Source organism: Dama dama, chromosome 5 (assembly GCF_033118175.1).
Source record: "Dama dama isolate Ldn47 chromosome 5, ASM3311817v1, whole genome shotgun sequence".
In the NCBI taxonomy this organism is placed as follows: Eukaryota; Metazoa; Chordata; class Mammalia; order Artiodactyla; family Cervidae; genus Dama; species Dama dama.
In genome coordinates, this window is record NC_083685.1 from 68,226,581 (window position 1) to 68,251,194 (window position 24,614).

The 24,614-nt window shown below is 37.9% G+C and overlaps 1 protein-coding gene across 1 annotated transcript in view; it reads right to left on the reverse strand.

The window, feature by feature from the left end:
• TLL1 (tolloid like 1) overlaps nucleotides 1-24,614 on the reverse strand; it is a 288,550-nt gene that overhangs the window by 263,129 nt on the left and 807 nt on the right. The gene's annotated exons all lie outside the window — the stretch shown is intronic.

Sequence of the window (24,614 nt, forward strand, 5' to 3'; positions counted from 1 at the left end):
TTTCATCAAGAGACTCTTCAGTTCTTCTTCACTTTCTACCATTAGAGTAGTATCATCTGCATATCTGAGGCTGTTGATATTTCTTCCAGCAACTCTTGATTCCAGATTGTGATTCATTCAGCCCAGCATTTCATGTGATGTACTCCACTTATACGTTAAATAAAGCAACAAGACCTTCTAGAGCTAACAACAAAAAGATGTCATCTTCATCATGGGGGATTGGAATAAAACATAGGAAGTCAAGAGATACCTGGAGTATGAGACAATTTTGGCCTTGGAGTAAAAAATGAAGCAGGGCAAAGGCTAACAGAGTTTTGTCAAGAGAACACAGTGTTCATAGTAAACACCATTTTCTAACAACATAAAGAGATGCTTCTACATATATAATCAAATTGAATATATTCTTTGCAGTTGAAGATGGAGAAGTTCTATACAGTTAGCAAAAACAAAATCAGGAGCTGACTGTGGCTCAGATAATGAACTCTTTATTGCAAAATTCAGACTTAAATTGAAGAAAGTAGGGAAAAGCACTAGACCATTCAAGTATGACCTAAATCAAATTCCTTATGATTATACAGTGGAGATGATGAATAGATTAAAGAGATTAGATCTGATAGAGTGTCTGAAGAACTATGGAGAGAGGTTCATAACAATGTATAGGAGGTGATGACCAAAACCATCCCCAAGAAAAGAAATGCAAGAAGGTGAAATGGTTGTCTGAGGAGGCCTTACAAATGACTGAGGAAAGAAGAGAAGAAAAAAGCAAATGAGGAAGGGAAAGATATACCCAACTGAATGCAGAGTTCCAGAGAATAGCAAGGACATAAGAAGGCCTTCTTCAATAAACAATGCAATGAAGTAGAGAAAAACAATAGACTGGGAAAGACTAAAGATCACTTCAAGAAAGTTAGAGATATCAAGGGAACATTTCATGCAAAGAAGGGCATGATAAAGGACAGAAACTGTAAGGACCTAATAGAAGAGATTAAGAAGAGGTGGCAAGAATATACAGAAAAAGGAAAGGAAAGTGAAGTCTCTCACTCATGTCTGACTCTTTGCAACCCCATGGGCTTGTAGCCTACCAGGCTCCTCTGCCCATGGGATTTTCCAGAGCACTGGAAAGAGCAAGAGCACTGGAGTGTTTTGTCATTTTCTTCTCCAAGGGATCTTCCTGACCCAGGGATCTAACCCAGGTTTCCTACATTGCAGGCAGATGCTTTCCCATCTGAGCCACTAGGGAAACAATAAGAAGAATATACAGAAGAACTATACAAAAAAGGTCTTAATGACCCAGATAACCACAATGGTATGGTCACTCACCTAGAGCCAGACATCCTAGAGTGTGAAGTCAACTGGGTCTTAGGAAGCATTAGTAGGAACAAAGCTACTGGAGGTGATGAAATTCCAGCTGAGCTATTTCAAATCCTAAAAGATGATGCTGTGAAAGTGCTGCACTCAATATACCAGCAAATTTGATAAACTCAACAGTGCCCATAGTACTGGAAACGGTCAGATTTCATTCCAATCCCAAAGAAGGGCAGTGCCAAAGAATGCTCAAACTACTGGACAGTTGCACTCATTTTGCATGCTAGTAAGTTTATACTTAAGATCTGTCTAGCTATGCTTCAGCAGTACATGAACCAAGAATTTTCAGATGTACAAGCTGGGTTTAGAAAAGGCAGAGGAACCAGAGATCAAATTGAAAACACTCATTGGATCATAGGGAAAGGAAGGGAATTTCAAGATAACATCTAATTCTGCTTCACTGACTGCACAAAAGCCTTTGGTTATGTGGATCACAGCAAACTACAGAAAATTCTTAAAGAGATAAAAACGTAAGATCACCTTACATGTGTCCTGAGAAACTTGTATGTGGGTCAAGAAAGTATTAGAACCTTACATGGAATGACTGACTGGTTCAAAATTGGGAAAGGAGTATGACAAGGCTATATATTGTCACCCTGTTTATTCAAGTGATGCTGCTACAGCTCCTGCTGCTGCTGCTGCTAAGTCGCTTCAGTCGTGTCCGACTCTGTGTGACCCCATAGGCCGCAGCTCACCAGGCTCCGCCATCCCTGGGATTCTCCAGGCAAGAACATTGGAGTGGATTGCCATTTCCTTCTCCAATCATGAAAGTGAAAAGTGAAAGTGAAGTCACTCAGGCGTGTCAGACTCTTAGCGACCCCATGGACTGCAGCCCACCAGGCACCTCCATCCATGGGATTTTCCAGGCAAGAGTATGGAGTTGGGTGCCATTGCCTTCTCCGTATTCAAGTGATAGTCTCATTCAAAAGCTTAGTATGAGCATACATACTCACTAATGATTCATACTGACAAATGTAATTTGGAGTTATTAGCAAGAATGAAGTTGAAGGAAATGGTTACTGTTTTAAAGATGTAATCTCCTAAAGTGAGGTAGAAAATTTTCATTTAGAAAAGGAAAGTCTCATCTTGAGAAAGAAGAATGGAACTGGAGGAATCAACCTGCCTGACTTCAGACTCTACTACAAAGCCACAGTCATCAAGACAGTATGGTACTGGCACAAAGACAGAAATATAGATCAATGGAACAGAATGGAAAGCCCAGAGATAAATCCACGAACCTATGGACACCTTATCTTCAACAAAGGAGGCAAGGATATACAATGGAAAAAAGACAACCTCTTTAACAAGTGGTGCTGGGAAAACTGGTCAACCACTTGTAAAAGAATGAAACTAGAACACTTTCTAACACCATACACAAAAATAAACTCAAAATGGATTAAAGATCTAAATGTAAGACCAGAAACGATAAAACTCCTAGAGGAGAACATAGGCAAAACACTCTCCGACATAAATCACAGCAGGATCCTCTATGACCCACCTCCCAGAATATTGGAAATAAACGCAAAAATAAACAACTGGGACCTAATGAAACTTAAAAGCTTTTGCACAACAAAAGAAACTATAAGTAAGGTGAAAAGACAGCCCTCAGATTGGGAGAAAATAATAGCAAATGAAGCAACAGACAAAGGATTAATTTCAAAAATATACAAGCAACTCCTGCAGCTCAATTCCAGAAAAATAAATGACCCAATCAAAAAATGGGCCAAACAACTAAACAGACATTTCTCCAAAGAAGACATACAGATGGCTAACAAACACATGAAAAGATGCTCAACATCACTCATTATCAGAGAAATGCAAATCAAAACCACAATGAGGTACCATTACATGCCAGTCAGGATGGCTGCTATCCAAAAGTCTACAAGCAATAAATGCTGGAGAGGGTGTGGAGAAAAGGGAACCCTCTTACACTGTTGGTGGGAATGCAAACTAGTACAGCCACTATGGAAAACAGTGTGGAGATTTCTTAAAAAACTGGAAATAGAACTGCCATATGACCCAGCAATACCATTTCTGGGCATACACATCGAGGAAACCAGATCTGAAAGAGACACGTGCACCCCAATGTTCATTGAAGCACTGTTTATAATAGCCAGGACATGGAAGCAACCTAGATGCCCATCAGCAGATGAATGGATAAGGAAGCTGTGGTACATATACACCATGGAATATTACTCAGCCATTAAAAAGAATTCATTTGAATCAGTTCTAATGAGATGGATGAAACTGGAGCCATTATACAGAGGGAAGTAAGCCAGAAAGATAAAGATCATTACAGCATACTAACACATATATATGGAAATTAGAAAGATGGTAATGATAACCCTATATGCAAAACAGAAAAAGAGACACAGAAGTACAGAACAGACTTTTGAACTCTGTGGGAGAAGGCGAGGGTGGGATGTTTCGAGAGAACAGCATGTATATTATCTATAGTGAAACAAATCACCAGCCCAGGTGGGATGCATGAGACAAGTGCTCAGGCCTGTTGCACTGGGAAGACCCAGAGGAATCGGGTGGAGAGGGAGGTGGGAGGGGGATCAGGATGGGGAATACATGTAACTCCAAGGCTGATTCATGTCAATGTATGACAAAACCCACTGAAATGTTGTGAAGTAATTATCCTCCAACTAATAAAAAAAATAAATAAATAAAAATTTAAAAAAAAGAAAAGAAAAGTCTCTACAACCACAGCCCAGATTAAGGCTGACTAAGAATGACTGAACATAATGCAGAGACACCAATATAAGGAAAGCAAAAATTTCAATAGCAAGAGAGTCACTGGAGTCCTAGACTAAGAGTTAGCCAAAGCTAACTGATGAAATAGGCTAGGGTTGTCCTCAGTTACTTTCTCCACCTTCTTACTTTCTATGTTCCTAGTACGTTTATGAAACAGGCCTGATCACTCACGTTAATAATTTTCATGTCAATGACTGAATGTTTACCCAGCAAAGAGTATTTGTGTTTTAAAAGAGACATAGAGAGAGCAAAGCTTAATTCAAAGAGGTCATTAAGGGCGTGTTTTCAGGAAACCGTAGTGAATCAGTGACTGACAGACTGTATGGCAGTGACCTTTCTAACCACCTCTATTCACATACACAAGTCACCACCACTAGCTCCATCTCTTTGCATAATCTGCTCCAAAATAAGCTGAGTATGATAATTGGGGTTGGTTAGGACTTCAAAATATCCTTATAGTACCTCAAATATGAGGAATTTGGGATTATAGCTTCTAAAAGCACATTCAGAGTTATATTTCTATAACTTAAAGAATAAGATTTCCTTTGAAGTCCTGTTACTAAAAGGTAATATAGAAACTTTTGACTGAATGTAAATGTTAATTGAAGTTAAAGTGGTATTATTAAAAGTTTGAATAGTCATGTGAGAAGAGGTTAGATAAATTATTCTTATTTTAAATAAAAAAGGAAAAGAGAAAAACTTAATTTTTAAAAAAATTGAAGATATTGAATGATGGTGGGTTGCTTCTCTACTGTTTCAAAATTAACAAAACACATGCATTAAATATCAAAAGATGTAGAAACATATTCCCAATCTACCTTCTTGGAAAGTTTAAGAAAAACATAATCCTAGCTCTTTCTACAAGGTTAGAGTAATCAAATTTGCCTGAAGGCAACAAGTCAGTACAGGTAACTTGTTTTCTGCTTCATTCAAGCAGTGTATTTTTCACTTACAAATCACAACAGCTAGTTTGAGTTACACATGTATTTTCTTCTCCCTATGAAATCTGACTTGAATCCCTTCAAGTGAAGAGTATAAAAATGTTTCCATTTACAATAAAGTCTTCACACAAAATTCATGAAGCTTCTGGAGTTCTTGTGCATAGCTATCCTGAAAAGTCAGCTAAAACAAACTGCGGCTCAATCACAATGAAACTACCAAAATTAGGCATATCATATATTCATCTGGAAGACCTATGTTTATACTTAATAAATGATGATAAATATTTTAAATAAAGTCATTTAATCATAATTTTTAAGATCTAGAAGAAAAGGTCCTGATGACATTTAACACTTTATAGTTCTTTTTAACATTTAAAGTCCATTTTAAAGACTACTGGTTATGCCAAAATGACAGACTACGTACTGTAGGACTGAACTTCCTACATAACTAAAAATTCTAGATAAAATGCTTTACAAAATCTCCTTAAACCTGTGAAAGCATGAGTAAAGCATTTTCACGGCCAAGCAAAGGCAGGAATCTAGACAGATAGGCAGGAGTCTAAATAAAACCAGTCTTCAACTTAGGGCATGTGCCAAGCTTGGTTGACATGGCTACTGAAATTTGTTGTCATGCAGGGCTCAGAGAACAGAAGACACAATCCAAGGTCCATGCAAACTGGGAAGTATAATAGAATAACCCCTCAAAAATCTGAGATTCCCAAATTTGGGATTCATACCACCACAGGCAATTTCACAAAAACTGATTTTCAGAAAGCTTAAACCTAAGTAGAAGGGAGAAAAGTTAATATCCTCTGAAGTCTCATAAGCAAAAATCTTCTCTAAAGTAGCTCTGCATTATAAATTTATATTACCATGGTGGTCCAATAAACTTAAGCAGAAAATTTTAAACTTGTTCAGAACTGTTACTACTCCCAGATACTCAACAGAAACAAAGAAAAAATATTTTGATTCATTAAAGGAAAAAATAACTCCAATCCCACAAATTACTCCAGAGTATTTATAAGGCACAAACCCCAACAAGAACACTAAAAGAAGAAAAATTCAGGCCAAGGTAACTATTGAACGTAAAAACAAAAATTTCAAACTACTTGTTGATAAACTGAATATAGGGATGTAAGAATAATAATAGATCGTGTTCAAATTGGGTTCATCCCCAAAATACAAAGTCAGTTAATATTAGTAGACCAGTTATTCTAAAGGTAGGGCCCTAACAGAAGCAGAAGATTTTAAGAACAGGTGGCAAGAATACACAGCAGAACTGTACAAAAAAAGATCTTCATGACCCAGATAACCACAATGGTGTGATCACTCACCTAGAGCCAGACATCCTGGAATGTGAAGTCAAATGGGCCTTAGGAAGCATTGCTGTGAACAAAACTCGTGGATGTGATGGAATTCCAGTTGAGCTATTTCAAATCTTGAAAGATGATGCTGTGAAAGTGCTGCTCTCAATATGCCAGCAAATTTGGAAAACTTATCAGTGGCCACAGGACTGGAAAAGGTCAGTTTTTATTCCAATCCCTAAGAAAGGCAATGTCAAAGAATGCTCAAACTATGGCACAATTGCACTCATCTCACACACTACTAAAGTAATGCTCAAAATTCTCCAAGCCAGGCTTTAGCAATACGTGAACCGTGAACTTCCAGATGTTCAAGCTGGTTTTAGAAAAGGCAGAGGAACCAGAGATCAAGTTGCCAACATCTGCTGGATCATCGAAAAAGCAAGAGAACTCCAGAAAAACATCTATTTCTGCATTATTGACTATGCCGAAGCCTTTGACTGTGTGGATCACAATAAACTGTTGAAAATTCTGAAAGAGATGGGAATACCAGACCACCTTACCTGCCTCTTGAGAAATCTGTATGCAGGTCAGGAAGCAACAGTTAGAACTGGACATGGAACAGCAGACTGGTTCCAAATAGAAAAAGGAGTACATCAAGGCTGTATACTGTCACCCTGCTTATTTAACTTATATGCAGAGTACATCATGAGAAACGCTGGGCTGGAAGAAGCACAAGCTGGAATCAAGGTTGCTGGGAGAAATATCAACAACCTCAGATATGCAGATGACACCACCCTTATGGCAGAAAGTGAAGAGGAACTAAAAAGTCTCTTGATGAAAGTGAAAGGGAAGAGTGAAAAAGTTGTCTTAAAGCTCAACATTCAGAATACTAAGATCATGGCATCTGGTCCCATCACTTCATGGCAAATAGATGGAGAAATAGTGGAAACAGTGTCTGACTTTATTTTTCTGGACTCCAAAATCACTGCAGATGGTGACTGCAGCCATGAAATTAAAAGACGCTTACTCCTTGGAAGAAAAGTTATGACCAACCTAGACAGCATATTAAGAAGCAGAGACATTACTTTGTCAACAAAGGTCCACCTAGTCAAGGCTATGGTTTTTCCAATGGTCATGAATGGATGTGAAAATTGGACTATAAAGAAAGCTGAGTGCCGAAGAATTGATGCTTTTGAACTGTGGTGTTGGAGAAGACTCTTGAGAGTCCCTTGAACTGAAAGGAGATCCAATACTTTGGCTACCTGATGCAAAGAACTGACTCATTTGAAAAGACCCTGATGCTGGGGAAGATTGAGGGCAGGAGGAGAAGGGGATGACAGAGGATGAGATGGTTGGATGGCATCACCGATTCAATGGATATGAGTTGAGTAAACTCCGTGAGTTGGTGATGGACAGGAAGGCCTGGCGTGCTGCAGTTCATGGGGTCGCAAAGAGTCGGACCTGACTGAGCGACTGGACTGAACTGAGCTGTACTGAACTGAAAAGGTGAAATAAAGATAATTATTTCATCTCAGGAAAGGCAGAATTCCTTAATCTGATTAAACAGCATCTATCTGTAAAATAGACACCAAGTAGCATAATTGATAAATAATTTTAATCATTCTCTTTAAAACTGAGAACAGAGTAAGCCAGTCCTCAGTTAAGTTGTATGCACCACTGGAAGATATCAGCACATAAGGCAAGATAAAACTAAATGCAAGGACTTACACATGAAAAAACAAAACTATATTTTTATTGCAGATGGTTTGATTACTTATGTGAAAAATATACAATAAATTATTACAATTAATGAGAGATTGGAAAAGATTATGGACAAAAAGTAACTACATCAAAGATCAAATACATTTCTACACAACAACATCAAATGACTTAGAGAAATTTTATAAAATGGTACATCAAAATGTCATCAAAAATAGAAAATATATACAAGTAAATCTATCAAAACATGCAGAAAAATCTTTAGAGATAAAAATATTAAAACAGTTTTAAAGAAGGCCCCAAAATTCAGATACATACCATGTTCACGAATTAGAAGACTCACTATCATAAAATAATTCTCTGTAAAGTAACCCATAGATTCAATGCAATTCTAACTTAAATCTATACGGTGGGACATGATGAGTTGATTTCAAAGTTAATATAGATTACAAAAGCCCAATCTACTCCTGAAGAACAAAAGCATGCCAAGACTTGCATAACATCAAATATTTTGTGCAACCCACAGAGAGTCAAACTTGCTTTGCTTTACAAAAATCACAAATATACTTTTTCATCCTGTTTCATCCTTGGTTTGTCTGTACCAGTTTCTCACACCACTCAGTAGCCAGCCATGAAGACATCATCTTGGACTCTTCCTTTTCTTCAATATCTCCCGACCTCCACCCCAAGGCCATCCAGTTACTGACTGGTCTTTTAAATAGAACTCCTCTTTTTTTACAACTGCTGACACAGTGTAGATGCAAGCACTTATCCTTCTCCTCTTTTATTTAATTTAAATTGGAGGATAATTACTTTACAGTGTTGTGATGGCCTCTGCCACACACCAATATGGATTGGCCATAGGCATACCTGTGACTCCTTTCTCCTGAACCCCCCTTATACCTCCCTCCCCACCCCATCCTTCCAGGTTGTCACCAGCTTTGGGTTCCCTGTGTCATACATCAAACTCCAACTGGCTATCTGTTTTACATATATATGTATATATAATATATATGTACATGTTTCAATGTTATTCTCTCAAATCATCCCACCTTCTCCTTCTTCCACTGTGTCCAAAAATCTGTTCTTTATATCTGTGTCTCCTCTGCTGCCCTGCACATAGGATTGTCAGTAATATCTTTCCAGATTCCATATAGATGCATTAATATATGATATTTGTCTTTCTCTTTCTATTTACTTCACTCTGTATAATAAGCTCTAGATCCATCCACCCCATTAGAACTGACTCAAATGCATTCCTTTTTATAGCTGAGTAATATTCCATTGTGTATATGTACCACAACTTCCTTATGCATTCATCTGCATAACATCTACCTTTCCTCTAACAAGTTTCCTTGCTCCTATTTGCTCCTTACTTTCTACAGCAAATATATCGGACCATCTTTCACATCCTCACTTTTCTTTATAAAATATGGCTGTTATCAACCCAATGACCTGTTTCAAACTTCCCCTTCCCACTGCCAAGAGGATCAAATTCACACCCTCAGCTAGGCATTAAACATTGCACCTAACAGAATCATTTCTTGTCAAAGCCCAAACCCTTACATACCTTGTCATCTGCCCACAGTAGATTATTTACCATTTCCTGTACTTTCATAAAAGTCAATGAATCTTCACAATTTATTTTTATTTTAGTTATTTGACTCTAAAGTTTTGCACATTTTCTCCAGGAAAAAATACTATGACGCTTCAAGATTCAACTCAAATGCCACCTTTCCTTACAAGCTTTCTCTACTCCAAACATAATTAATTCTATCCTCTGTGTTACCACAGAGTAACAGAATACCACACAGTATTTTGTTTGCAGTACTTTGTTTTATCACACTTCCATACTGATAACTGAAACACATGTTGCTTTTTTTCTGGAAGATAATGAAACTCTTAAAGTAAGGGAAAACATCTTATGTATGTACCCCAAGCATCTTCTTGGGACTTATCAGGTGCAAAATACTCGTTGTGTTAACTTACATCCGTGTAGGGCATCAGAGCTTACCAAGACTGTGTGCATTTTATCCTATCATGTTTTATGGACTAAGTGTCACTACCCCCATGTTACAGCTGAGAGAATTTAAGTTCAGAGATGTTCAGTAAGTAGACCAAGATAACACACTTAAACACAGAAGAGCTAAGACTTACTTCTAGGTCTCCTGACACAATATCCAGTGCTCTTTAAACGTCATTACCTAGATTCATGTTATTAATTTCTATCATATTTTATTATTTACTATTATAAAAGTTCAAGAATGCACGCTTCCTTTGGTAAAGACTTGGTTGAGAATTTGAAACCCCTTATTGGGAAAAAAAAGAAAAACGAAACCTATACAGAGGGACCTCTCTGATTGTCCAGTAGTAAAGAATCCACCTGCCACCGCAAGGGATATGGAATCAATCCTTGCCCTGGGAAGATTCCACATGCCATGAGGAAACTAGGCCTGTGAACCACAGCTGCTGAAGCCCATATACCCTGGAGCCACCATAAGAAGCCTGTGAACCACAGCTGCTGAAGCCCACATACCCTGGAGCCCAAGTTCCATAAGAGCGGAAGCCACCACCATGAGAAGCCGTGCACCACAGCTGGGAGTAACCCCCACAGCAATGGAGGCCCATCACAGTCAAACATGAACAAACGACGCATAAAATAAGTTAAATTATGATAAAAAGAATAGTTCCTTACTAGACAATTCAGCAAATTGGAAGTTTATGAAGTTGAATTTTGTGAAGATAATTAGCATCATGCTCTTATGCCAAGCAGAATGTTTTCAAGGATAGACATAAGTGATTAATAGAATGTATATTTTAATGTGTCATGTATTCAGTAAAATGCTTGAAGCCATGAAAACTTTCCTGACATTTCCTTGCCTAAATTTCTTGTTCTTTCGATTATTAATACTGACCTCAAACTTGAATAAATTGGACTTTTCCCGTCCACTGACCTTGTTCTGCTCATCCGACATACAAAATCTGAATGAACAACACTCAATTCTGATGCTTATGTGAGATTAACATGCTCTGATAAGTATATATGTGATGCCCATACAACTTGTCACTGTTTTGGCAGATTTTTACTGATTGAGATTGGAAAAGAGAGAGGGAAAATGATTAACAAATTGATTCCCACACTAATTTTGGGAAAGTTAAGTCAAAGTCAGTGAACTGCATAGCCTATCACAGCTGCAACCTGGTGGCCGCCATGAATTGGTTGGAACCATGAGAAACCTCAGGCTTTATCAAGACTGACCACTGAAAAGGTGCAAAATCTTTTCCTTTCCTCTCAGTGTACAATGTGGGTCATTGCCTCTGTGACTTCCTGGAATAAAAAGGAGCTCTTGCTCTGATGTCAAAGACACCAGGATTCCATAAGCTCTTGCACTTGAGCAGGCTTGGAGTTTCTAATTCTCAGAGACTGAGGGCAAGGAAAATCAAGGGAAGTCCTCAAGTTTACCAGAAATACAACAGCAGAACCAATAATAGAAATTACATTTCTTGTCTACCAGTCCATTTGTTTTCCAATTGCCATACCATCACCCACATATAATTAAGAAAGGAAAGTAAAACTTACATTTGCTTTTTGAAATCACAGTAGAATAGTGTAAAAAGACTATGTATTTATGTTATCTATTTTATCATTTGTTTTTGCTTCTCCTAATTTGTAAACAAAGTTAACAACATACCTTTCAATGTATTTAAGAATAAGGATATAGTGTGGGGGAGAGAAATGTACTCTGGTAGCTAATGTGAGAAAATATGACCAAAAAAAGTTGAAAATCCTAAATCAAGATATTTGAGAAAAGAGTAAATGAAAAGCATGATTGCTTCCTAATAATATTAGGTTGGTGTAAAAGTAACTGTGGTTTTACATTGTTGAATTTTCCCACTTGATGGCAGGATATAGTCTTAAATGTGGTTATGTTATACATCATTTTAATGTGCATTTCTCACTTTACGTTTTTCTGCTAATGGCTTATTATTTGCTATTTATTTTATGTTTATATTAGACTGTAGAAATGATGTTAGACAAAAAGAAAATTCAAGCAATTTTTTTATTCAAATTCAAAACAGATCATAAAGCAATGAAGACAACTCACAACATCAACAACACATTTGGCCCAGGAACTGCTAATGAAGGTACAGTGCAGTGGTGGTTCAAGAAGTTCTGCAAAGAAGATGAGACCCTTGAGGATAAGGAGCTTAATAGTTGGCCATTCAAAATTGACAATGACCAATTGAGAGCAATCATCAAAGCTGATCTTCTTACAACTACTTGAGAAGTTGCAGAAGAATGCAACATTGACTATTCTATGATCATATTGCATTTGAAGCAACTTGCAAAGGTGAAGAAGCTCGATAAGTGGTTGCCTCATGAGCTGACCACAAATCAAAAAACTGTCATTTTGAAATGTCCTATTCTCTAATGCAATAACAACAAACCATTTCTCAATCTGATTGTGATGTGTGACAAAAAGTGGATTTTATATGACCACCAGTGATGACCATCTCAGGGGTTGGACCAAGAAGAAACTCTAAAGTGTGCTAGTCACTCAGTTTTGTCTGACTCTTTGTCACCATGGGCTGTAGACAGCCAGGCTCCTCTGTCTGTGGAATTCTCCAGGCAAGAATACTGGAGTGGGTGACCATTCTCTTCTTCAGGGGATCTTCCCAACCCAAGGATCAAACTCTGGTCAGGAAGCCCTGGGTCAGGAAGATCCCTGGAGAAGGGAATGGCTACTGGTTGGTGGTCTGCTGCCCCCTGACCCACTACAGCTTTCTGAATCCTGGTGAGACCATTACATCTGAGAAGTATGAACAGCAAGTTGAGACACACCAAAAACTGCAATGCCTGAAGCTGGCATTGGTCAACAGAATGAGCTCAATTCTTCTCCATAACAACAGATCAGACGTTTTACAACCAATGCTTCCAAAGTTGAACAAATTGTGCTACGAAGTTTTGCCTCATCCGTCATATTCACCTGACCTCTCACCAACTGAATATCACTTTGTCAAGCATCTTGACAACTTTCTGCAGGTAAAAAGCTTCCACAACCAGCAGGAGGCAGAACATGAGTTCCAAGAGTTTGTCAAATACTGAAGCATGGATTTTTATGCTACAGGAATAAACAAACACATTTCTCATTGGCAAAAAATGTGTTGATTTGTAATTGTTTCTATTTCAATTAATAAAGATGTGTTTGAGCATCAGTTCAGTTCAGTCACTCAGTCGTGTCTGACTCTTTGCGACCCCATGGACTGCAGCACACCAAGCTTCCCTGTCCATTACCAACTCCAGGAACTTGCTCAAACCTATGTCCATCAAGTCAGCGATGCCATCCAACCATCTAATCCTCTGGTGTCCCCTTCTCTTCTTGCCTTCAATCTTTCCCAGCATCATGGGATTTTTCCAGTGATTCAGTTCTTCACATCAGGTGACTAAAGTATTGGAGTTTCAGCTTCAGCAGAAGTCCTTCCAATGAATATTCAGGACTGATTTCCTTTAGAATTGACTGATTGGATCCCCTTGCAGTCCAAGGGACTCTCAAGAATCTTCTCCAACACCACAGTTCAAAAGCATCAATTCTTTGGCATCCAACTCTCACATCCATACATGACCATGGAAAAACCATAGCTTTGACTAGACAGAGTCAAAAGTCTCTGCTTTTTAATATGACGTCTAGGTTGGTCATAGCTTTTCTTCCAAGGAGCAAGCGTCTTTTAATTTCATGGTTGCAATCACCATCTGCAGTGATTTTGGAGCCCAGAAAAATAAAGTCTCTCACTGTTTCCATTGTTTTCCCATCTATTTGCCATGAAGTGATGGGACTGGATGACATGATCTTAGTTTTTTGAATGTAGAGTTTCAAGCCAACTTTTCACTCTCCTCTTTCACTTTCATCAAGAAGGCTCTTTTTTTGTTTGTTTGTTTGTTTGCTTGTTTGAACTTAGATAGAATGATTTAAAATTCATGGTCTGAAACCGCAATTATTTTTGTGCTGTGTGTGTTTTGCTAAGTTGCTTCAGATGTGCTCGACTCTGTGTGATCCTATGGACTGTAGCCCACTAGGCTCCCCTGTCCATAGGATTCTCCAGGCAAGAACCCTGGAGTGGGTTGCCGTGCCCTACTCCAGGGGATTTTCCCGGCCCAGGGATCAAACCCATGTCTCTTTGGTACCAACCTAATAGCTTATATTCCACCCCAGCACACTGGAAAATAACAAAGTCTGCAAGCTACTTAAAAGTTGTTATGCTTTCCACAAAGCTTTATTCTTCATATATCATGAGTAAAGAAAATTCCAGGAAAAATTCACAAGAATATATATTCTGATTATCACAATTTACAATAGTATCCATTTTCAAATGGTAAATTAAAATAAGTTTGACATACAAACATATGATTAATATACATAAAAAACTATACATTAACTATCATTTACTTACAAATGATAAAGTTAAGACTACACTAGGTCAGTGAGGCATTGAATCATTTTTCATATTTCTATATGCATTCACAGTAACTGTTCAATAAACTTTTGGTGAATTTATGAATATTTGTAGCTTAGAACCATCTGTAAACTTAGTTCTGTGTAAACATAGGGTTGTGAGTATGTAAGCTCTTTAAGTTAATTCACATGACAAATGAAACCTGAACCAGAAATTACTGAAGGACTCTACAGCCAGGATTCTATTCACACATTAGGCAAAATGAATTTAAAATTATCAACATATTGAGTGTTTTAAGCATCTGAGCAAATAGCCAGGAGAACAAAGCATGAAAGATATTTCTATTGCTTATCTCTGATACCTTACCAAAGAAAAATGTCTGTGTGGGGTATTAACCTCTCAATTTTAAGTTTAGAGGACTTGAGATATGAATACATTTTTCATATATGACAAGAAAAAAGAACTTTATCCCACAAATGTTTTTTATAAAGATTGTCTTATTACACATCTGCAGCTGCAATTTTTTTAAAAAATTCTCTACTCCTACATATTTGTGCTACTATGAATAAAAATTACACAGTTTACTATGTTCCAGAGTGGTTTTCACTTCACATTCATTTAATTCTTACCATGAGAATTATAATGTCATTCCCATTTCATAGATCAGAAAACTGAAACAGAAAGATGCTAAATAACTTGCCAAAAGCCACACACAGTTACTATGTGGTGGGTACAATATCAGAATTCTCGTCCATGTCACTCCAAAGTCCAAGTTTTTAATAGATGCACTATTCTGGCTGCCCTGAAGTCTTTTAAAGAATATAATTTTTGAAGCTAGCCCCAAGTTGAAAAAATGTACTCATACCAAAAGAAGAAGAAGGAGGAGTAGGAAAGGAAGAGTTAGAAGAAGAGATAGAAGGAAAAGGAAGAAGCATCATGGCAACACATGGAATCCAGAATCCTAGGTTCAAACTCTGACTATTACTGTGTGACAGTGCACAAGCTATTATAGTGCACCAAGCTGCAGGTACCATTCAATACAGAAACAGGGGTATTAGGGGACGCTTGTTTATGACGCATATGGTTTTGTTTAAGATGCTCCATCCCACCCTCACATACCCTAAAAATCTTTTCTTTTTGTAAACATTTAAATCCTGCAACACACTGGATATTTGGTCTATAATCAGTATCTTCTTTCTGTATTTAACTCTTGCTCCCTTATACCCCTAGTAAACTGCTCACAGTCTTTTTGCCCATAGAAACATACTGCAACATGACACCCTTGATTTTTAGGTTATTACTTCTGTTACCCATTCCAGATGGCAAATCCCAATTATTCTTCCCTTGATGACTGCCTGCGGGCCACACTCCATTCTTCTCTTGGGACTAAAAAATAAACATGAAAGGAAAACTTCCCCTCATTCTTAGGTTTAGAAAAAGTTTTATCAGTGTTGTTCTTACTCCTTTGTTAGAGAAAAGGTACAAGCAGAAAATCTTCCTAGAAAACATGATAATTTGCTAACAGCAATCTGTTTTCTCCTAAGAATTATGATATAGTCAATATTACACATAGTATGTATTTTGAATGTGACTGACTTCCTACTCTTAGGAAACCAGACTGGAGTTTCACGTTTAGTTAACCCTATGAGCCTTCAAAGCTTTCAGGTTTTTGACCTGAGGGCTTTTAGCCAAGTTGGGTTTCAAAAGATAAAGTACTTTCTCACAGCATATTTGTTTTCTCAAAAGCATTCACACATCGTTTATATACATAAAGTACACTGTAAACCACTTTCCTGAACAGCCTGCATTTGAAAGGATGTTCTTCACATTCTTTATGGGCTCATAAGTAAGAGTTCAATGAATACTCAGAGAACAATCTAAAGTGTGAAACAATTTAATAGTACCACACAAAACGCAGGTCCTGTGCCAAGAACCAGACAGTAATAACTGAATTCTATTCAAATCCAACTCCTCCCCTAAACTACATGGAAAGCCTGCTGTCACAATTTATATACTTGGGGCAACATATAGCAGTTTCTCCCCTACAATACTTTGCACTCAAATATATCTCTATTAGAATTAGTTGTATTCATTTTCATTTGTCTTTTACATAGTTGGAGTATTTCACTTGTGACTCTATACTTAGAAAATACTCTCTTGAAAGGGAGTAGCATCTGTCCAATACTCCACACAACTGAAAGTATTGGCCTGACTTTGACAGTACAGTATGTGGCTTATCAAACGCAAGAATGTTGAAGGCAAGATGTATTCTCACTGAAAAAAAATGACCATGGATAAACGACCATGACACAAATACCATCATTTCAATTGTCAGTCTTAATACATTTGTGCTGACGGGAGAGCCAGGGAAGGGGATTCATAAGAGGAAAGGCATCAAATACCAAACCCAGGGTAAGTTCTCACTATTTATCAACTGGGATGACAGCCCAGCCACTGGATCCTTCTGTGTTTCAATTTCTTCATGTGTCCAAAAGGGTTAACAATCATGTTAATTGATAGGGATATGGTGAAGAGAAGAGACATTTTACAATGTAAAAATATGAGCTGTGTTACTTTGACATGAGTCATGAAGGCAATTCCTAGATATGTGAGGTATAATAGGGTCCAAGGATTTATTCTCTAGCAATTTCTCCATCTGGCTCTTTTCTAGTTATGTTTGATGTTCTTCCCTGGGGTATCTTAAAGGTTTAACTTTTAAGCAATGAAAGATACTTATTAACACAATAACCTGAGTGCAAAACACAAACTATAAACTTCAACTAGAGGCACTTAGGTCAGATAGATCATGGGAAGAGGGATGGAGCTCCATCCTTTCAGAATAGTCAGTCCAATGAACTGATGTCAAGGTAATTCCAATGCTGATTAATAAACATTCCAAATCCATTCACGGCCAAGGAGAACTCTGAGCTTGCTCATAACAGCTGCCAAACCAGGGTCCGCTTGAGTTGCTCCTGTGGCACACAATCCAAGTGCTGACAATTTAACATAAGTGAGGAATGTAAGGAATACAAAAACTATTCTACCTTTTCCTCACCCACCACACAAACTAAACATAGGAAGCTCATCAACACAGAAGACACCAGATGCTGATAGTAAATATAAGGTTTGTGTCTCCACCTCCATAATTCCCTGACTTGTAAAATGGGGCAGTGTGTTAGAAATTGTTGAAATGTCATTTTTAAACATTAAGATGAATGCTTTAGTAGCATATTAATACATAAAATTAGATTTTGTTTTGAAAAAAATACTATACCTGGATGCGCTTCTGATCATCATGGTTTCAACTTTTTAGAACTATTGCCATTTGAGAAGTTTTTATTTTTTTTTTTTATATGGTCAATGACAAATGTTTTAGGTTAAACTATAAATGTAAATTTCATGAGAAGAGCTGATTAAGACAAACACTTCATTGCCTCACTTTCTGGATATCAATTAACACTTAATTTACCACACTTCTTAATACAAATGTAGCTTGACAGGATTAGCATGCATTTTGTAAGGAACTGACAAAACAAGTATTCCATTAGCCAGCTCACAATATCTCAAAATTTAGTAGCCAATATCCCATTTTCAGGGCTAATGATAACAAGAACTAAATAAAGAAGCAATGAGACCTGTTTCTGATTTCTGAGAAAGAACACATTTTATGCAATTCATTCCATAGCTTTGACACTGTATTTTTTTAAAATGTTCCTCTCATATCATTTTTTAATAGATAACTAAAGGAAATAAACCACTGAAGTCACATTGCTAAATCACTCTATTGTATCCAGGGTTGGGGAGAGGACTCTCTCTCCTTAATTTAGGAATGATAAGTCCACAATTAATTAATTCCATATCTTGGAAGGTGAAAGAAGTGTAAGAATCCTCAAAATTCCCCTAGTATAGGAGATGTCACATACCCAGGAATCTTGCCAGGCACCTGAGCCCAGGCCTATCTGGTGGGCTGAAAATGCTGTGGCAGGAGAGAGTGTCCCTACAGTTGGGGGAGAACAACCCCCTTCCTCCACCTCCCCAGAATGGTCCCAGCAGGATGTGCAAGGTTGCATTTTAAATGGATTATTTGCTTCTATCTTTTCTAAGTACTCTTAGAAAAGCTTAGGGAAGGTCCTAGTTTTAAACATTTTAAGTATATGTGCTCATATGCTATTAGAAACAACAGGTAATAGTCTAAAAAGAAAAAGCATTATATTAATGACAGTAACTCACTAGCATTTGACACTACCCCCCTGAGCGCTAGCAGCACTTACGGGCTCAGTCTGTCTGGCGCACGCGCTGACTCGGAGCCCTGCGGATTCAGCGTGACCCACACGCTCACAGGGCAAGGACGGTGCTGGAGTCACAGGCAAAGTGGTCTAAACTTCAAATCAGGGAAAGTCACTACAACATACAAAATAGGAGTCATACATATACAAGGGGGGTTATATGGTTTCTGTAGAAGAAATTATATACGGTACATAGTAGACATTTGTAGAAAAATGGGCCACTATGAGGGCAAGAGTAAAAGTTATGGACCTTACACACTTTTAAATATTCCACTATGGGCTAAGGAGGCCCGAACAGAGAAAGGAAGCCTCAAAGAGCATCCACTTGAATGGAAACCATAAGGTTCCATGAACTGTTACACACGCTACCTCACAGAATGGATGCTAGTTAAAATTTAAATTTGCAAAGCACACTACCCTCTTCAGAGATAAAAAGTGGGAAGACCTCAGGAGACTGTAAAAAGCAAACAAAAAGGAGCTTTAGAGCTGTATTAGTCTGAGAGCACATATTTAAGAAAAAACAATCTACCTTATTCCTAACTAGTATCAGTAACTGCCATTGGTGGACCAAAAGAAAAAAGAAGAAAAAAAAATCAGTGTGGCCCTCAGGACAAGGGCTAAAGAACTACTATTGGTAAACGATGAATAGAATTCAACTGTACAGAATTCTTACCCATCCCTTTTGCAAACACTGTATTTTGATCATTTCTGAGTGGGCAAAAGAGGCAGGAGGAGAAAAAAAATCAAGACCCGAGGAATGAAAAGTAAAACAGAAGAGACTGTTTAAGAGAAGCAGCTCTATAAAATGCATTTTTAACATGAGAGTTTGGCCACCTAAAGTGATGCCAAGCAATAAATACATGTTTAGATATTTAATATTATGATGGACTAAAGTAGGCATAGAGTTGAACATCAAATTCTAAAATGCCATACTTAGGAGGCTGCCAAGGAAGCTGGAAAGTATAATACTGAGAGCCAAAAAAGTGATAAGATCTTACTGAGAGATGATAAATTTATGAAAATTTCCCTTAGAATTAGTATACTAGAACACTGGTTATGAAGAAAAGCAAAAAAGAATAACCCTTTACAATGCCATAAGCTTATTTCTAATAAACAAGCCACTCTAAAGACAAATTCAACCTTGCAAGTCACTGATCTTTAATCATGCTTGGATTTTTTCAAGAAAAAGAAACCATTACTCAGAAAATTAAAGGTAGGAAACTCTTTTTTTCAGAGTATTCACATTTGTTTAAGAGGATAAAGATACCCTTCTTAATTAGTCTTATCAGCCTCCACTCATCATTCAAAATTCTAATTTCTTCAGTCTCCCTCTTAAGATATTATATTTTCAATTGTCTGTGATTTCCTGACATCTCCTTAAATACAAAAAGAGAAAAGGGAGGAAGAGATGGAGCCGGTAGGGGAGGGAGGGAGGAAGGAAGGAAGGAAGAGGGTAGAGAGAGAATACAGAGTTGGTTTCTCATGTAATCTTTTCCAGGTAATCTCTAGACAAATATGAGAGATTAATTTGCACCCCAGATTTGCCCAGGCTCTTCACAGATATTCACAGACACTCAGATTAACACCTATTAGTACAGTACAACCATGAAACAGGACACCTTAGTCTCTGTTCTAGAATGACTTCCGGCAGTATCAGCTTTCCAGCATCCCTCAGGACCCTTCTGAACTAGAGAAAGTAAGATAAATCTGATTGCAAATTCAGAAGACTATGTATTGTGCTGACATCTTAATGTGCAAGATAGACATTCTTTTTAATTATCTGCATCTTTGTGTCTGTTTACATAGAGAGATGAATTATCTATTTTCTGGACTAATAGATTTGGCTATACAAATACATCTGAGGCTGTGATACACTGACTTACCTACTTCTGTTGTTATTTAGTCCCTAAGTCGAGTCCAACCCTTTTGGGACCCCATGGACTGTAGCCTCCTCTATCTATGGGATTGCCCAGGCAAGAATACTGGAGTGTGTTGCCATTTACTTCTCCTGAGGATCTTCTAGATCCAGGGATCAAACCAGTTGTTCCTGCATTGGCAGGCAGATTCTTTACCACTGAGCCACCAGGGAAGCCCCTATCTACTTTTATGTATATCAAAGATGTATTTCTAAATCAAAGTTAAATTAACAAAAGTCTTCCTTTCTGTCCTATAGTTTCATGAACTTTAAATCAGAGTTCTGAAAGGTATACAAATTATATTGCTTCACAAATATACTAAGAATGGCACAACTCTAACAAGTTATAGTGAAGAATATTTCTTCTTGGATAACACTTGATCCTGTTAGAATGAGATGTAGATGAGGGATAAAGATCAATTAATAGTATATAGATATGAGGAGGTATTGAGAACTTTCCAGATATCTAACAATGTTAATCCATTCCTGTGATAAACATTAAAAATCAGTTATGATCTCTGTCCTCAAGGACTTTATATTCTCACTATATTTAGCAAAGTGAAACTATGTTCTTAGTCATTTCATTAATATCAGATAAAGCAAATGCATTTCTACTAGTCTAGACTCAGATAAACCTGGATAAACTTCTACTCTTTGCATTTCAAGGAAGTCCTCCAAAAGGCCAATTAAGAATGGAGTATAATTGTTTAAAACAAGTGAACTTTGCAGCCAGAAGGCTTGAAATCAAGTTCTGGGTAATCTTAATAAATTGTGTGACTTCACAGAGCATCTGTTTTTCTATCTGGGTAATGGTAGCATTAACAAATTCCACCATTTGGAGTGTTGTATTGAGCTGAAATAAGGTACTCAAATGCTCTGAAACTATAAAGCTATGCTATCACTATGACATCAAACCACCATATAGTTTCAGGAAACTTAGGACCCTTGTTTCTTTCTAAAGAGAAGGGCACTTTTTTTCAGTGGGCCATAACCTCCACTCACCTCTTGGGGAAGGGTATATCAAAGGTACCCTGGAATCTGGAGAGCATCCCCTCTTGCTTTTTGGTTATCTTTCACATATTTGTCTTCATCTTTCTTATTTTAGTGGTCTTCTTTGACTGGGATTTCAATGTACTATGAATTTTCCTCTGTTATTACTTTTATTTCTCTTATATAGTACTAAAAGGAGGCACTAAGATTTTGCTATACTTTAGCCAAGATAGTGAAGTAAAGCCTTTCACTTCACCAAGTTAAAAAAGCAACGGTAATCATTTATAAAAGTGATCTCAGATTGTGGCTGTACTTCTCAGTCTTCCACTTGGACTATTCTTATTTCTCTTTTACTGCACACATGTATAGGTTTAGCTCTTGTACACAAAAATAGGGAAGAAATAAAGTTAGAGTCATAGTCCATTGAAATTTGGTTTTATTGTTGTTTTATCTTCAATAGCTCTGTTAAAAAATAAACCATTAGTAAAGAAACAATGGATTGGTTCATTGGGACAGGAGTATGTCAAGGCTGTATATTGTGACCCTGCTTATTTAACTTATATGCAGAGTACATCATGCAAAAAGACAGGCTGGGTAACTCACAAACTGGAATTAAGATTGCCAGGAGAAAAATCAACAACCTCAGATATGCAGATGACACCACTCTAATGGAAGAAGAAGAGGAACTAAAGAGCCTCTTGCTGAGGGTGAAAGAGGAGAATGAAAAAGCTGGCCTAAAACTCAATATTCAAAGAACTAAGATCATGGCAACCGGTCTTATCACTCCATGGCTAATAGATAGTGAAAAAGTGGAAACAGTGACAGATTTTATTTTCCTGGGCTCCAAAATCACTGCAAACAGTGACTGCAGCCATGAAATTAAAAATACTTGCTCCTGGAAAGGAAAGCTATGATAAACCTAGAGAGTGTATTAAAAAGCAGAGACATCACTTTGCGGAAAAAGGTCTGTAGAGGTGAAGCTATGGTTTTTCCAGTAGTCATGTACAAATATGCGAGTTGGACCATAAAGAAGGCTGAGCATAGAAGAATTGATGCTTTCAAGTTGTGGTGCTAGAGAAGACTCTTGCGAGTCCCTTGGACTCCAAGGAGCTCAAACCAGTCAATCTCAACCCTGAATATTCATTGGAAGGAGTGATGCTGAAGCTGAAGCTCCTGATGCAAACAGCCCAGTTCATTGGAAAAGACCCTGATGCTGGGCAGGATTGAGGGCAGGAAGAGAAGGGGGCAACAGAGGAAGAGATGACTGGATGGCATCATTGATTCAGTAGACATGAGTTTGAGCAAACTCCAGAAGACGGTGAAGAACAGGGAAATCTGGCATGCTGCAGTCCAAGGGGTCATAAAGAGTTGGACACGACTTAGCAACTGAACAGCAATAGCAAAGAAAAAATAAAAGTAATTACTCTTTAAGTGTTTTTTTTTTTTTTTTTTTCCTTCTTGCCTGAACGTTTATGTGCTGAGGAAAATGGACATTTATGCTTGAGATATGTTTCAATACACATTGTACAAGTAAATTGTAAAACTTCAAACACTCTTTAGACAAAAGTAACACAGGTTCACAGACTCTTCTGAGCAATTTCTAAAGTTAAGTCTGAAGCAATGGAACTTCTGAAAATGAGTTAACTAACTTTTGACATGTCTTATATTCATATTTTGGAGAAGGAAATGGCAATCCACTCCAGTAGTCTTGCCTGGAGAATCCTGTGGATAGAGGAGCCTGAAGGGCTGCTGTCCGTAGGGTCGCACAGAGTTTGACACGACTGAAACGACTTAGCATGCATGCAAGCATTGGAGAAGGAAATGGCAACCCACTCCAGTGTTCTTGCCTAGAGAATCCCAGGGACGAGGGACCCTGGTGGGCTGCCGTCTATAGGGTCGCACAGAGTTGGACACGACTGAAGCGACGCAGCAGCAGCAGTAGCATATTCATATTTTAAGTTAATGATTTTTAAAAGCATAAGCTTTTACTTTAACATGTATAGAAAACTACATTTATTTTCCTGAAATCAGACCAATCATAAGCCCTGATTTTCTTATACTGGTAGTTGGCTGAATCTTTCACACAACAGAGCATCAGCGAATAGGTGTTTTCCTAGACAAGTTTCAGAAATAATATACTTCATTTTTACCTTACCTAGATCAAGAAAATTTTCAATTTTCACCCAGTCACAAACATTATTCAAAACAAATTTCTCAATAAAAAGTAGGTTTAGGGAGATGTATAGTACTGAGTTCTGGCAGCCCAGCCTCTAGCAATCCACCACAGCCGAAAGGTGTCTTGGTCCTCTAAACCATCAAGGAAGGCCCAGGAAATTTCTGGTGGGATAGGTTGAGGGTTAAAGGTAATGAGGAAACATAAGCAAAATTGAATTAAATCAGAACTCAGAATTCCAGACTGACATGTTTCTGCTAAGGTACTCCAAGTTTTGAAGAAGAACGTGAAGAGTGAACTGAGAAAGATCTGATAACCTGAACACAAGTACTGCTTGTCATTAACGTACTCTCCTTGTTAGAACAATGTGCCATCAAAGGTGCAAATTAAGAGAATCTCCAGCATTTTCCTTCATTTGCGTACATCTTTCTTAACTTCAGGCTCAAGAGAGGTCAAAAGAGGTGTGGAGTCACATGCAGACCACCCGCACAGAATCTACTTTGGGGATTTTGCCTCCCCTTCCTCTTGAGATGGGGCAAAACGTGCTTTCTGCTCACAGACTTTCACCGAATCGGGCCCAGCAACCTCGTGACCACTTTCCTCGCAAGAGAATGGTCGGTCCGCCAACCCCGGGTCACCTCGGCCTCAACTCAGCAGATCAGGGCCCGGGAACAAGGCGTGTGTCTCAAACTTTAGGCTGCGGGAGGA